The following is a 16067-nucleotide window of genomic DNA, read 5'->3' on the forward strand; positions in this document are numbered from 1 at the left end:
CACATGGCATTTCCCCACCGATATGCTCTATAATCCTCTTACACCACCACCAAAATTTTTACCGTTCTACTCATAACCCACCTAATCTGCATTTTAAGATACTAGGATTTTTTTAAGCCTGTTTGGTACTGTAATGAGCAAGAAAAAGCAATTAAAATTGCTTAGAAGTGACTGAGCAGGTGAGGTGAGGTTTCCTTGCAGTTAGGGCACCATGGCAGATGAGAGGGACACACACAGTCTTGGAAGAAAGCCAACTTATTAATGGAATTTGACCATGCAAAACTTGTTGAAATCCCTCTAGAACATCAAATGCCACATTATAATATCTTTACTGAGGTCCCTGCCATTCCCAGGAAATCTTTAATTCCCTTTTCAAAGTATGATTTTTTTTTTTTCAAAAATACTTTCCAAAGCAAGAATTGTGGGATGTATTTTGGTTTGCATATATGTTTTGCTTTGTCTCTGTAATGAAAGCACTCATCTGTTAAAAGCAAGAAGGTGGGTTCTCCTTTTTTCATTAGAAAGAAACCTTCATAGAATTAGGGTCTAATTTTGACAGAACTAAACAATTAATTATTTTTACTTTTAAGTTAATAAACAGTTCTAAAGTCATAGATATTTTCTCCCCAAAATTATTGCTTATGATATAATAGTTGAAATCTTACAGGTCATTTTAGTCATGCTAATGACTTGAAATGAAGGTTAGATGATAGCACAGATAGAGTTTTAATTAAGAGACTTGCTAATGTGATACAGTAACGTAAGTGGTGTCTCTTTCTAAATCAAGAAGAATAATACTGAACACTGCCAGTGCAAAAACTGACAAGATATGGATATTCTTGTGATTTAGTATTTGCATTTTGGAAGTTTATGAGCCTGCAATTATTGTGCACCATTTTCTAAGATTCTAGCAAATAATCCTCTAAGTGTGTTATCCTGAAGAGAGAAATTGCTTACCAATATTTACAGTCATTAGTTTTACAAAGATCATGACAGTAGCAGAAAGATCAGAATTTTTTCCTTGACCTCCATGCTTAGAGGAGCTTCATGCTGAAGCCTGTATTAAATGAGAAATAAAATCATCCATATTTTTGAAAGTTCCAAATCTCCAGGTAGAAGGCAGGGGATGAAGACAAATATTTGACTGCTAGCTGCATTCTTCTGCTGAGTAGACTTAAATATGCTTAGCTATTTTCTTTTTTTTTTTTGACTTTTATAATTTAATAATGAAAACTACAGAGGTCGATTACGTTACCTGTTTCTCAGCTATAGCAAGTTGGCAGGCCATTTCTTAACCACTGGTATTTTTCAGCATCCTGTTGGTATAATAGACTGTTTTGACCACATTTGTTGTAGAAGGATGGTGCATTACTAGTCTACTGTGTATGTGCATAGCTGTAGATTTAAAAAAAAAAATTTAAAAGACAGTACAAAACCCAACACCCTTCTCAATGTTTACAGTAGATCTTATAGCTGATACCATTATTGTAAGAAAAATATCAAGTCAAGATCCTATAAGTGTCCAGTTGTCGGAAGTACTTGAGTAGTCAGATGCACTACTGTAAAGCACAGTTACCAAATACATATTTAAATGAAAGTAGAATTGCTTACACTGAATCAGTTCAGAAAACAAAATATTGGTGAATAGTTGTCCTGCTGCAGTGTTTATGCATGCTAATTGTCTCAATAAACTTAGTTTATTTTAGTATAGAAACAATCCACAACAACATCTGCAGGTTCCAAAACCAACTGAGATAGAAATAACTTCTCTACTTTATGAAGTGTTTTCTATTTGTTGTTTTCTTTTCCCCATATACCTATATATGCATATGCATGATATTCCTCCTGTATGAATCTAGAATATATTATACACCCTCACCACATGCTTCTCCAACGTGCTTCAATGATTAACTCTACTAGAGGAACTTTTCTGAAGAGCTGTTAGAACAACCAGCAGTACAAGGACATGTTCTCATTCTAGAGGAAAAGAAAACCAACACTGCTACCAGAACAGCTGCACCCAGCTGGTATTACATATTCCTCTGGTTTGAGGGAGTCCTGCTTTCCTCCCTGCCATATCTTTTTGTTCCTTCTTTCACCAGTTTTATCTCATTTACAGCACTTCAAGCCCAGCTTTACTTACAAGTCATCCTGTGCTGCCTCTTGTGCCAGTCTATAGCCACCCTCTAACAAATCCACTTCTCAGATCTAGTTTCCTTTCAACAGAGTAGCTCCAAGCCCTCACCTCCCACCAGTCCTCTTTTATTTTACCAAACAAGATCCACCCTTTCCTATAATTGGAGCCCAGATTACGCCTTCAATTCCCGCTTCCCTTTTCTATTCACGTGCTGATTTTCTTTCTGTATTTATTCCCACTTCTCTTCACATTCAGGCCCAGATTTACAGAATTACTTAATAAAGTGTTTTCTGACCCTTCCTATTATTCTGCTTTTCACCCCTCTGCATTTGTAGCAGATCGGACGCCCTCCCCGTTCAGAAACCATGGCTATTAGTAATAGGGTCACTGATTCTAAAGGAAATCCAGGCTCCCTGTGCTTTTCTCCTTCAGCTGCTTCCACTCTTGCCTGGAGAAGCTTAGAGTAGTATTACACAAGGGATTATTCATAAATGTCAGCTTCTCAGAGATTTTCTGAGGATGAATAAGAATGTGCAGGGAAAATAATTTAAAAAAAAAATGTTAAGCTGTTTAGGTCACATCTTTATACAGGTATACAGCTTCACATTAAATGCCCAAACTGGGTCAGAATGAGCTGGTATGTCAATACAGCATAACAGAGAATTCCTTAGGATATTGCCAGGAGCTGCTGAGCCCATCATTGAGGTGTTCTGGCAGGGCTGGGTAGTTGCTTGGAGAACACCGACGTAACCACACAGCAGGGATCATCCTTAGGCACTCACGTGCCGTTGCCTGCACGCTTTCTACTCCTCACAGTTGAGCCCAACAGGTTCCTAAAACAGGTCTTTGCAATGGACTGTGTGATGCAGATACATCTCCTTGCAGGCTTTGAGTTTTGATCTTATAAAGCCGTCAATACTATTTACTTCCTTACGTAGTGACAGGCAATCACCTCAAGCCTGACAAATATTGAGTAATCTGCTCAACCTCTTGCCATTCAGAGGGAAGCTGACAAATCTTTTTTCGTGGCTATTCTGTTTGTAACAACTTTTTCGACCAAAGAACAGCACCTTCTCTTCAGACAGCAGAAATGTTCATCCCAAACTTCCTGTGACATTCAGCAAGTCAACCCATTTGCAGAAGCCCTTACAGCAAGCGGCGTAATTCCCATTTTTCTTTTCAAACAATTTTACATTCATCTTACAGTGAGAGAACAGCTATAAAACAGGTTTGGTATTTGAACATTATAATTTTGTACAACACAGATTTAAACGAATTGTGAGGCATTTCTGTTACCTTTGCTACATATTAATATGGTTGAAAAGTAGAGAAGGTGCCAAAACCAGCTGCTTTGATGTTAAGATAAAAACAACAGGATAAGGAAAACACATTTTATGTGATCCTGATAAAGAAGGGCAATAGGAGCTTCTAGTGCCCGAAACAGGGGTTATCAAAGGAGTGGAACATGGTTAGTTGAGCCATTTTTCATGTTCATATCTGCATTTTCCCAAGTTCACTCTGTTTTGAAAAAGGAAGAAAATAACTTGTGGGTTCGAATATTGTTTTTCTTAATGCCTCTAAATGTGTACATGCGATGACGTTCAGACTTCTACTATGTAGCATGTATTCATTAATTTTCTTCACTTTAATACACAGTTTTAATATTGTTGTGAATAAGAACAGTCCTCTCCTATTGAAATAATAGGAGAATCCAAAGAAGACAGGATGCTAGTGAGGTGGGAACAATCCCTCCAGATATGTGTTCATAGCGTATATTGATTTCTAGTGTTTTATGGTAAGCAAAAGTTTAACAACCATAATTTTATGAAAATGACAATTGGAGAGGACATCTGGTGATAATTCATTTATGCCTTTTTACATTTTTAACAACCTGGCTATTTTTACTCTTCTCATCCTTTCAAAGGGAGTACAATGTAATGAAGCATGGAGCTGGAACTAGGCCACACCTCAGCTGGAAAATGTCAAATTCTATTATGCCATCCTCAAAAGCATAAATCATAGCTGCATGTTTTTAAAGGTATAAATGAGGGAGGGAACAATATAAAACATTTATCTGCATTCATGTAATATATTTATAGTACAGGATGGGAGAGTGTGGGGTATTATTTATGTAATATAGAAATATACCAAAATATTTTAAGGTTGAAATTTGTAGTACATGGTGTCTTTGCCATGGAATCCCTTTGAACATTGTTCACTTTTTTGCATTTAATTTTTCTGGGTCAGCTAGCAAACTGACTTGCTCAATGTCAGAAACCACTAGTTACTTTGTTGCTTGAAACCCTTATTTTATATATGAAATGTTTTTAGTGGTCTTATTTTAAAAAACCATATCTGACTAGTACAATATCCTGGGTTCCACATTTCAATTTTTTTTTAATATAAAATTGTACTTTTGACACATTCTTTCCCACATTTCATTGGTTAAATTATGTACAGGGAGAAAGTGTCTGTCTCTTTGGCAGCAGCAATACCATAGTTTAAAACTATTCAAAAAAGTTAATAACACTTAACAAACACTTAAGAGCGAGGATGAAAGATTTTTAAACTCCGTTGCTCACTCCCACTCTTCCTGTTTTCTTCAGTGTTCCTTTTATTCCAAGAGGATTAAATCATCTAAGTCTGACTCTATCCACAATAATATGTTCTATATAGATATGTTCTGTGCCTCTTGATTCTACAACATAGTTTTTAATTTTTTTTAAATCACCATATTGTTACGTGTATCTGTGATACGCAAGAAATGTAAACCTGGAGTAACGCAGTGCAGTCTGTGGTGCTCTTCAAAAGGCATTTGTTCCCTTGACCTGGCTCAGTACAACAAATTTTCAGTTGCTGAGTAGAAGCTAAACTGCCGCTGTGTCGGAGCAGAGATGACAATTACATCTACTGCTTTGAGCAACGTTGCTGCCGTCATGGACCCGCACCAAGGAGTAGTCTGAAGAGAAGTGACAGAGGTTTCTATAGTCATATCAGTAGATTAATTTGAAATTATTAATCTTGTATTTGAAGGTGAAAGAGGTGCAGGCTGTTTCCTCAGAAGTGTTGCAGATAATTCTTGGATGGGATGGGGCAAGAAGGCAAAGAGAATTTGCTGGACTTAATGATACACATATCAACTAATATATATTAGCTATATGAAATTTTAATTTTTTTCATTGAGAAGGCCATGCAATTTGTTTACTACTTTTTTGAGAAAGGTCTTGAACCAGACAATGTTAATGCTGTTTAACTTCATCGTGTATCACGTTTCCAGCTTATATCGGAACAGTGTTATTGTGCAGTAGATATTTTAGTATTAGACATTTGCTATCTTGTCTGCCATTCTCTTCTCCTCCTGATTTAATCTCCCTGACTTTAAAGAGTCTGTCTGAAGTCAATGTAGAATGGATGGAAAGAGGAGCACTCAGCTAATTTAGAAGGAGGTTAAGAAGCTGTTCTTAAGAGTTATTCTTAAGAGTTCTTAAGCTATTCTTAAAAGTTTAAGAAGCTATTCTTAGGCTGAAGGGTGGCAAGAAGAAGTTGAAGATTTAAAGTTGAAGGCAAATATTTGGAGAATATTATGGTTCATCATGTGTAGTATCAGCAGGGATTTCCTTTCCTTCCTGACCACATCTTCATGCATATGGCAGGTATCCAGTCCAGTTTGGGTTACACAGATGTGTGTGACAGTCACTTTGTAAAACAGATAGGGAATCAATGTCACTTTAAACAAATGCTGAGGAATTTGGGAAAAAAAAATTTTAAAAAAGAGAAGTGAGGGCAGTTCCCTGAGGAAGCTGAGCCACCCCAGCTGTGCCCCTGCAGCTGGTGCTTTGGAAGGTGGAAGCCTAAGCTGCCTTCTTCATTCTTCACTCTCTGCCATGAAATCCATCCTACCCATGCCAGGGAGCTCAGGCTGACTGAGAACCCTTTCCTTTGGCTCCAGGTGTTCCTCACCTCCTCACTGTGGCAGGCCAGGAGCAGTGTTCCCTGGTGCCAAGCACGCTCCTGGCATCAGCACCTGCTTCTCAGGACACAGTGGGGAGCAAGGTCCACCCTGCAGAAGGTAACCAGCATGCTGCCCAGCCAGCTTCAGCAGTCAGTAAAGCGTTAATGTTCAGTGCTCAGCCCTAGACAGACATGCTACTGCTGATTCTCAGCCATCCTCTAACACTTAGTTTAGAACTCGGCAGAAACTGGGTTTTTTTAGTGTTTGAGTAGACATTTGGCAACGTGTGAAGTGTCGGATGAGTACTGGTGAATTTGAGAACTAGGGTGAACTTTTGTGTCAGGGAAGGAAAAAATCTTCACAGCAGAAAGCGCTCTCCAACCTGAGACTGGAGGTACCTGAAATAAAGTAGCTTTAAACTAGTCTGTTCCAATTACATTAAATGCCAAACGCCTGCACTGCTGACACTTTACAGACTTGAGCAGCAAATGTTGAAATCTAGCTTCAAGCAACTAGCTGCACACTTGAGCCTTAATCAATATAAACCAAATATGGTAAAGGTTTAATCTGCGACCTAAACTTAATATACCATGAGAGAATATGGCTGCAAAGTCTCATCTGAAAGCACTAGAATGGCAGAGGGACCGGCCTCTAGGTTTCAGCAGAGCAGATTTCTCCACTGCTCTGGAAGTTCTTGCTCTGGAGAGGAGTCACCTCCTCGTGTCTGCCCGGGTGTCCAGTCTAACCCCACAGCTTCCAAGGTCAAAGGCAGGTGAGGGTCATCCCGCGCTGCTCTCGGGTGCCGTCTCCGTGCAGAGCTCCTGCTCGCTGCCTTGTGCTGCAGAGAACGGCACAGGTGCAAGCGCTCAGTTTTTCTGCTTTTTTTAATGCCATTGCGACATAGTAATTTCCCTATAGATTTTCATCTAAGTGATAAAAGAGTTTGTAAATCTAAAATGTTATTCACTGGACTATTGTTACGGAATTTCTCTATTAGATTTATCACTGCTTCTATTAATTCCATTTAGTCTATTAATTTAGCCTCTATTAATTTATCACAGCTTTCTGGCTTGGGGTTGGTTTTTTTTTTGCCCTCATCTGCGAAGTGCTCAACGTTGACAGTGACGGAAACCTCACAGGAAGCATTGACAAGGTTTGAAAAATAATTCTGGAGCCCTTGTGTTGCTAAGGAAGTTTCATCAGTAGAACCAACGATTTGAGATTGTTTTCTCAGCAGTGCATGAGATAAATGAGAACTATTTCCAGATTCAGTAATTTTGAAAGCTGAAGGAAAGATCTTATCAGTTTGCTGGCCACCCTGAATAGAATACATCAAGAAAGATTAATAGGAAACAGGGATACCTGTTTTGCTTTATAGCAAAAAAAAGCCCTACAAAAGTATTTTAAGTAGCTGGTTTTACCTACTTCATTTTGCATTAAATATAAGATCTAAGCATTATTTTATGTAACTAGTTTTTCATTATACACTGCTAGGATAAGCAAATTGTTTTATGAAAGAAAAATAGGTGAAATTTATTAAACGATAAAAAGAGGCCCTGTATGAGGTCTGAAATGCTGGAATATTTAATGTTTGCTGGGGTATCTTCCAAATTTTTTCCCAGTGGGTGAAGGAATCTCTCAGGAAAACTTTATTTACACAATCTTAACCTAAGATGCAGCTGTATTAGATGTATAAGGAATTTTTTTTTCCAATAGCTGCAAACTCTGACTGTTTTGAGACTCACTGTCCTCAAATATATGACAAATATATTTAACGAACTGATAAAAACAAAAAGCCTATGTCAAAATGCAAACAAATATCAACCTTTGTTTGTAGAGGTTCTTCCGTATCTATAACAAACTCTGGTTATATTTATTAAATATGAAGTATTCCACTTCCATGGGAGTAGGGCTGGGACCATGGGGCAATAGCGGCAGGTGATATTTTACCATAGCAGCAGCCTGCTTGAGCCATCCAAAGGGAATACGTGACACGTATCTGTGTAGCTCAATTTAATGTGCCTGGTTAGACAAGCACAAATGTTCATGTGCAATATATTTGCAGCATGCAGATATTTGTGTCACAGTATATATTTGGAAGCTAACAGAAGTGTGTGAAATCTTTTAAATAGATCATTAAAATGTGTACTTTTTAAACAGAGAAAAAAAATCTGCATTTTTAAAAGATTTTTTAAAAGATTTTTTAAAAGATTTTTAAGAACAGTTGAACTAAGTTACTAAACAAAAGCATAGCTAGGTAATGACAGTTTTTGAATTATGAAATCTGTTCTTCAATGAAGAATCTCTAATTTTTATTAGAAATATAATCTTTAATTTTCACTTCAGATCTTGTCTGCATACTATACTATCAGTCATAATCCTATTGCAACAGTAATTAATTTGGTGTGTTATTCAGCATTTAGAGACTATTAAAGTACATTTGACTGAGCTACAAATAAAACCTCTCCAGGTTAAATGTGTTCCACTGGTATCATGTGGATCTGGTTTGGAGTTTTCTGGTGAAGGAAGGAGGGAGCTATCTTTTCCTTTGCCAATAAAAATAGATCACATCTATTTTTGAACTTTGAACACAATCTACGTTTCTAATTCTCAGACAGTGACTATGACTCACTGAATGTATTTCTATAGTCTGAGCTTCAAGAACATAAGGATCCTGGCCAGCTCCTCAGCTGGTGTAAATCACCACAGCTCCTCTGATCTGGGTTTACCTGGACTTGTGCGAGATCTCTCTTATGCTTTTAGACGTTACTGTTTCTGATACTTGGATTTTCCTTTGCTTTTTCTCACCTCTCTGGAATAGTTTCAGACTATCAGTCCATGAATATCTGAGTTATTTTGGGGGCCATCTCCTTTGTTACTGACATTTTTTTTTTTTTTTCTCCATGGGACAATATACTGTAGGCTTTAAGCATCCGTTTGCTTTTATATAGAATAGTTAATCTGATCAAAGCACTCCAAATATGTTCTTTGCAAACAAGTTCCTGTAAATCACAAAGCAGGACATAATCTGTGTCTTTCTTTAAGTTTTTTTTCTACTCCTATAGTGTTGGTGTGCTTTTCTCATACACATTTCTGTCATGTGGTGTCTGTTTCCGTATTTCAACATGTGTAGTTTATTTCATATAAATGGACTTGGCGTATAAGTTTTTACGTATATACGAGTCTACAGAAAACTAAATAGGAAGGTTACGATAATCAACATGAGAGCAGATAGCTGTTTCCTTCTCTTTGCAGTTGCAAAAGAAGTGTCCGAGTCTGCCATGTGTTGGAGCTGCAGCCAATCCTTGGCCAACAAATTTCAGTAGCTCCTTCCTACGGAAAAATTATCTCTGTGTGAGCATGTGCGCACATTGTGTATCTTGGAACCAGACATTTTCTTTAGGCACTATCACATCCTGTTATGAGGAAGAGTCAACTTCAATTGTGTCTTGATGCAAAAAATACATGATTTTGGAAAAGTTTCAATAGTAGTCACCAATGGATTATCAGGCAACGCTTCCCTCAAGGCATGAAGCCTGGCCACAGGATTTGAAGGTTTTGATAAATCCACCATACGTGAAGAAATCTACCAACTTTATTACATTCTCACAAGAATTTGCCTTTTCCTCTGCAATAGTAAGCTTAGCTTTAAGTGAAATTTAATTACTATTGCTAGAAGATTGTAGCACACCTTTCTTTTATGAGTGTGTAGTTTTGTTTTGTGAGTGTGCACTTTGGGGTACGTATAAATTTCTAACCATCGTCTTTTATTTCTCTTCCCAATCCTACATGCAATCTTTTCATTAGCTTGTTGGGGGCTGTCCCCAGGATTCTTTTTTGTCAATTATCATTATATAAAGAAAAATTATTGTGAGGTAAAAAGTGGGTGCCTTTAAAACAGTAACAATAAATCATTCAAAGTCCGTTAGTTTTCTGCACAGGCTGCTAGAGGAATTGTTTTAATGGATCTACATACAACAGAGCTTTTCTGTATTTCTTAAGCTTTCGCATCTGGCAGAGTATCGCATCATTTGGAACAAGCCCTGTGTAGTGAGTAGACTTTCTCTACTGAAATGATACTGATTTCTGACAAAGAGTGCTTTGATCGGAGGTGGGAGTTTATCTTCTCTATAAGTGTTTCTTGATACGTATTTTGAGACACAAAGCCTAAGAATACAGCACAGAATATGATAATGCAGAATATAGGAAAAAAAAAAAAGTTGTTGATTACCATTTGTATTTTTAGTCTCCTCATTTCAGGAGAATGCCAAAAGCAAGCTTCAGCAGTCATATCCAGTTGTATTATTCCTCATGACAGTATAAAATAGTAAGACATTTTCACAAACTAGATTAAGAATCATAGTTTATATTGCTGCATAAAATTGCTAAAATTGTATAGAAATCTGTATTGTGGATCATAAGTTAATGTAAAAACTCAAAGCTATTTTTTTTCACTTTGTTTAAGCTACTGGGCAAGTTGTCGCATGAATAAATGTATTTTCTTCCTCTGAAACTGTGTAATATTAAATGCTGTGTTGTTGGCATAAAATATAAGTTGATCAGACAGACAAAGATTATTATTCTGACAACAGTGTACACAAGGGTATCGTTGTACATTGAATTTCAGTGTGTAATATGGTATAAATCTTCATGAGAGACTCAACTTTTATTGGCTGCACAGAAGGTGCTTTTCCTTATTAAATACGGGAGATGGTCCCAAGGGATTTTAAAAAATATCTTTATCCATTTTTTTCATCTAGTCGCTGGGCCCTGGGAGGCTGACAAATTCAGCCGGGTAAGCATTTCTCTTTTGGATGCCTGACTGCAGATACAGTTGTGCTTGAGCACTGGATCCCTTGTAATGTTTTGCCTCAGCAGAACCCATCAGCTCCCACATGCTCCACCTTTCCCATTCAATAAAAAGTTGTGTGTGTGCCCTGTCTGTAGCCTGTAGGACAAAAAAAAAGCCTTAATTCTGTGAAATATTACCAATGAAAGACTAAAATGACAGTGGTTTGGATTTTGCACTTCTGTTGTTTCTTGCTATCACTGACTATTATCATCTTCTCATCACAACGGATGAGGATTTTCAGGGCATGGGGACACTGAGTCCCACTTCTGGGCACTGCACAAAATGAAGGGACAAGGGCACTGACTAAGATACCCTCCTCTTGAGTTTAAACCACATGGATTATTTTCCTGGCCAATGCAGATATAGAATCTCTTTATTGGACATAAATAATTAGGAGATTTTCGTCAACTGCCTTCAGGAGAGTTAGCCCACCCACCTAAATCAGCAAGACCAAGGAGGCCATGGAACAAAAAGGCAATTTAAACTCACCATTGTTTCCCTGCCTGATTGCGGACCATGGAGTTTATATTTATACAGTCTGCCTGTTGGTTCATTTTTGGTTACCCTAATGCATCTTGGCATTTCCTAGTTCTTTTGTGTGTTCACACGTTTTTGTACATCTGCACTTTTTTACTTCCCAAAAAATGTAGGTTCTAATACATCAGGGTTTTGTACACGTGCTTATGCCTTTGTTTTGGATAGACCCATTCAGACAAACAAGCATCTTCATTAGTATGTACTTAGGTGTTCAGATAGATAATAATTTTAGTGAGACCATCTAAAATCTGTGTGCTATATGTAGATAAGAATAGTTCCCTGTGGTGGTGAACCTAGTCCACTTTCACAAGGATATTAGCAGTGTCATGCCAGCTAGTGAAGCAGCTGCTTTTCAAACAAGTTTAAAATAGGACATGATATGCGGGTGAATTCAGTGTAAAACCTTTAACAGAAAGCATGCTAAGTTGTTTGGCCAAGCTAACAGGAACCGCTAAGGACAATAATATACAAACTGTAACTCCTTGCTCCAGTTAATACTCAATAAAATACCTATGTAGCACATGAACAATAACAGAACTGCAGAAAGGCTGAACGTTGAATTTCAGCTGTTTCTGGAAATTATAGTTACTGTAACCTAAAAGACTGTTTCAGTGACAGTACTGCCTTCTCTGAATTTTCGTCCTCTGCTTGGATTTTTGCAAAACCATCCCAGTAGGCTTCACCACGTGCATTTGTTGTATTCTCTGTACCCCACGGGAAGGACAGTGCAGCGAGCAGAAGTCATGAGAATCAAGGGGGAGCATTTCTTGTGCAAACACTGATCCAACTGGAACGCTTCAAAAATTTCATCCAAGGAGAAATGATCACTGAGGCTGCTCTCCTTCAGGGTGTCTGTAATTCAGAATAATAGCTCTTGAGTTATTAGCTGGATATGTTTGACATTCATCTTCTGAAGTTACTGCCAAAGGCATATAGGCAGAATAAAGTATAATACCACATTGATAAATATGTGTCATTTCCCCCTGCCTTCCCTCAGAATTGTATAAAGTGGTAAGGCATAATTGGATAATAATGTGGACCTCTGTCTCATGAATTCTCAGTCATTTCTTTTGCAGAGTCTTGATTTATTTAGCTGTTCCTTATGCAGATTATTCAGTGCAACTTCAAAACCTTACCTTTAAAAGTATGTTCTTCTAGTGCTAAATGATGCAGAAGTTTTGGACTGAGGATCTGCAGCGTTACAGAGCCAACTGTATTTAGAATTTCAGGGAAGGTTCTGGATGTCCAGCACCTGATTTTGGTGAGAAAGACCCTGACCTAAGTAAGCTCTAAGTAAGAAGAAAAGCAGGCTTAAAAGCAAAGGATCCTCTGTGGTGCTTCCAAATGTCCAGCAGCAGTTTATCACTGGATTAGACTTTATAAGAAAGAAGCAGGAAATTGTGCAAACTTGAGGTTTATTGTGCTACTAGAAGTTAAATAGGTTTCAGGAGTGAAAAGAATATTTAAAACCCAAAACAAATCAAAACAAAACAACAACAAAAACAAACAAACAAAAACAAACAAAAAAACAACCTCAAACTCCTGAAGTCTTTCCCAAATTACTTCTAGCTCTGTGTAAATCAGGGAGATATATGCATATGCCCATGAATTGTTTAATGGTAGAAATGTCCTTTTTTTCCTGTATAGCAGATGCACAAAGGGAAGGGGAATGTTTTATAACTCAGGCTTTTAAATAATAAATAAATGGCTTACATTCTTCATTTGAGACATCTTGATTTTTGCATACTGTGAAATACTGAAGTATACAAATATTTTTTTAGAAATAATTATTTTTCCCTTTTTAAAAAGAATATAAAACCTCAAGAATATGATAAAACATCACAGCCAGTTTCTAAATACTTTGCATCTTAATATAGTTGAAGTTAAGGCAGTAATTTCTGAGTTTTTCCCTTGAGCTGCGTCGTTCTTTTCATATGTAATTATTCTCTGAGTGCATTAGATAATGCTATGGTTCCCACAGCTGTATACACATCTATAAATCATTAATGAGGCAGTTAACTGAAACAAAACTATAAAAGATTTGCATTACCCGGCAGAACTCAGCCTTAATTGACTTCCAGTTATTTACAATTAATTTTTCCATTTGGAATAATGATTGCAAGCAACTCAGGATTGTTTTATTACTCAGGAATTAGATGCTGACTATTCATCAAAAGTTTTTACAGCAGGACCCTGCCAGTGGACAGTAATAAGCTTGAGGTAATCTTATTTTTACACACACGTATACACATACATCCCCCCATATTGGCGGAGGAGACAGGGGTGGGAGGAAGCACTTGTAGTAAAATGGGGACTGGAGTCAGCACTAACTTTTTTTTTTTTTTTTTTCATTTTATCACATACCTAAGTTTAGCAACAACTAATTTCCTTTCTTTACAGCATCCAGCTGAAAGGCAACACAATGAATAGAGCTGGCTACAGTTCTAGGTGGAATAAACCGCATGCATGAAGTGTGAGTAAATATTTATTTCTATTTTTCTATCTTACAAGACTACAAGATAGAAACCAGTGAATAACTGATGCAAAGGCTGTCAAGTAAGTATTAATCCATTATGCTATTTAAAAAATTACTTTTATAGGAACATAGCACACAAAGTAAATCCTCATTAACTTGTCATGGTTTGAGAAAGCCACAGAACTGCAGGCTGTGGATCAGACTCTGGACGTGCACAGCTAAAGATCTGCTCCCTCTGCCACGGGAGCATAACTCTCACAGACATTAATGGGCTGAGGATGTGTTCATCAGGAAGGGACGTCATGGCCAAATTCCTAATAAAACTTCAGTCAAAACTAACCGGAGCCTATTTGCAGCAGCTGATGTTATTTTCCTTATCTTTCAATCTTCAATTTTCAAAATGCCTCTACAGCTGGATCACATCAGTAGTAACTCCTGGTCAGTTTTCTGTTTCTAAATCACAGCTATAAAATAAGTAAAATCTTACGTATTGGGGTGTGCTATACTGGAACCACTGTCATTGGAAATCAAGCCTTCCCTGAGGCTGAGCAAATGATACTTTTAATTATTGCCCCTTGCTACCCTTATCGGGTACAAGATACATGTTTGGGTTTTAAAATGTTACAAAATAGGTTACAAAGTAAATGTTTAGCGTTGTTTCTTTCTCTTTTCCTCAGCTATAGCTGTAGTGCTGAGAAAGTGAAATTACCTGCTTTTTATTTCTAGTTTCAAAACCAGTAATTTTGTTCTTTGACTTACATTTAAGACTTGTTTCTTTCTTTTTGTGAAAACTGGCTAGGCATGCTGCTCTGAGCGAGGAACCGAGAGTCAAACCAGTGTCGTGAACACAGGGAAGGGCAGTGGCCATGAGCATGAGGATCTTTGGTTTCTTGGGAAGCTGTGTTGACCAGAAGACTTACACTGGTAAATATGGGAGACTTTGATTCATGGCGATGGTAAAACTGATGGCTGCTCTCTGCACCTTATCCATGGGTGCCAGCGAAAGGCCACTATAACTTATCTTGAAAACATGGGCCCCATGACAATCAAACACCTGTAACCTTGAAAATCTTGCAATCTAGTGTTGAAGTAATTTTTTTCCAGGTTACATTCCACTGGATTGTGTTACAACATGTGATATAAAGTAACGCGACGAGACCAGACGTGCGTCAGTCCGTCTGCCAGTAATTCGGAGCTTGGCAAATGGGTCCTCCCTCCTCACCAGCCCGTGAACTCCACAGGTACTGAACCGCTTCACGCGACCTCGCTGCCGCATCATTTTAGCTGGAAAAGCTACTGTGATGTGTGAAATCTGAGAGGCCTTTCTGTTTGAAATTGGGCTGGTACCAGATGAGCAGCCAGTATTATTATTTTCACTAAGACATCACATCCTGTCAACACATAATATTGGCAATTGCATTTCAAATAATTACGTACCTGACAAATTGTATAGCATAATCTTTTCACAGTTTTCATGATCCTTCTTATTGGACTTGACTTCCTGGGGTGTGGAAGGGTCTTTTATTCTTTCTATAAACTCAGAGCTTCAGTAACTTTTATGCACATGGGTGATATTGCTGACATTGATATTTTTTTTTCCACTGGGTGCATGTATTTTAATAATTCCAAAACTGAGAAGTCCACCACATTCCAGAATGTATTAAACTGATCCACCCCTTCTTTCTTATATGGCTTCTGGACATTCTGTTCCTGCCTGTCTTCAAAACCATGAAAAAGAATTTCTTGAGCATTTGCTTTGAGGAAGCCAAACTTCATTTTAGTGAAAACGGAACTTTCATTTGGTGAAAATTTCTGCTTATTTGAGAAACTATTCACTATCAAAAATATGCAATTTACTTACCAGCTCTGTTATAAATCAAGAGTCTTAGTCCTGCAGTGTTTCTCATCACAACAGCAGACTTCTCATTTTTCTGTGACCCCTTGCGGTATTATGAGTGTGGCCTGGTTTTGATTTGCTTTCAGAGCCAGCGTCTGTGAATCAGGTCCGTGAATTAAACACAACTGCTTTTCTCTTTTTCCTTTTATTTTTTTCCAAGTTAGTATGAGCTGAACATAATAAATATTAGAGGAAATAAAGAATTACAATCTGGGT

The sequence above is a fragment of the Caloenas nicobarica genome, chromosome 12 (genome assembly GCF_036013445.1).
Source record: "Caloenas nicobarica isolate bCalNic1 chromosome 12, bCalNic1.hap1, whole genome shotgun sequence".
Taxonomy (NCBI): domain Eukaryota; kingdom Metazoa; phylum Chordata; class Aves; order Columbiformes; family Columbidae; genus Caloenas; species Caloenas nicobarica.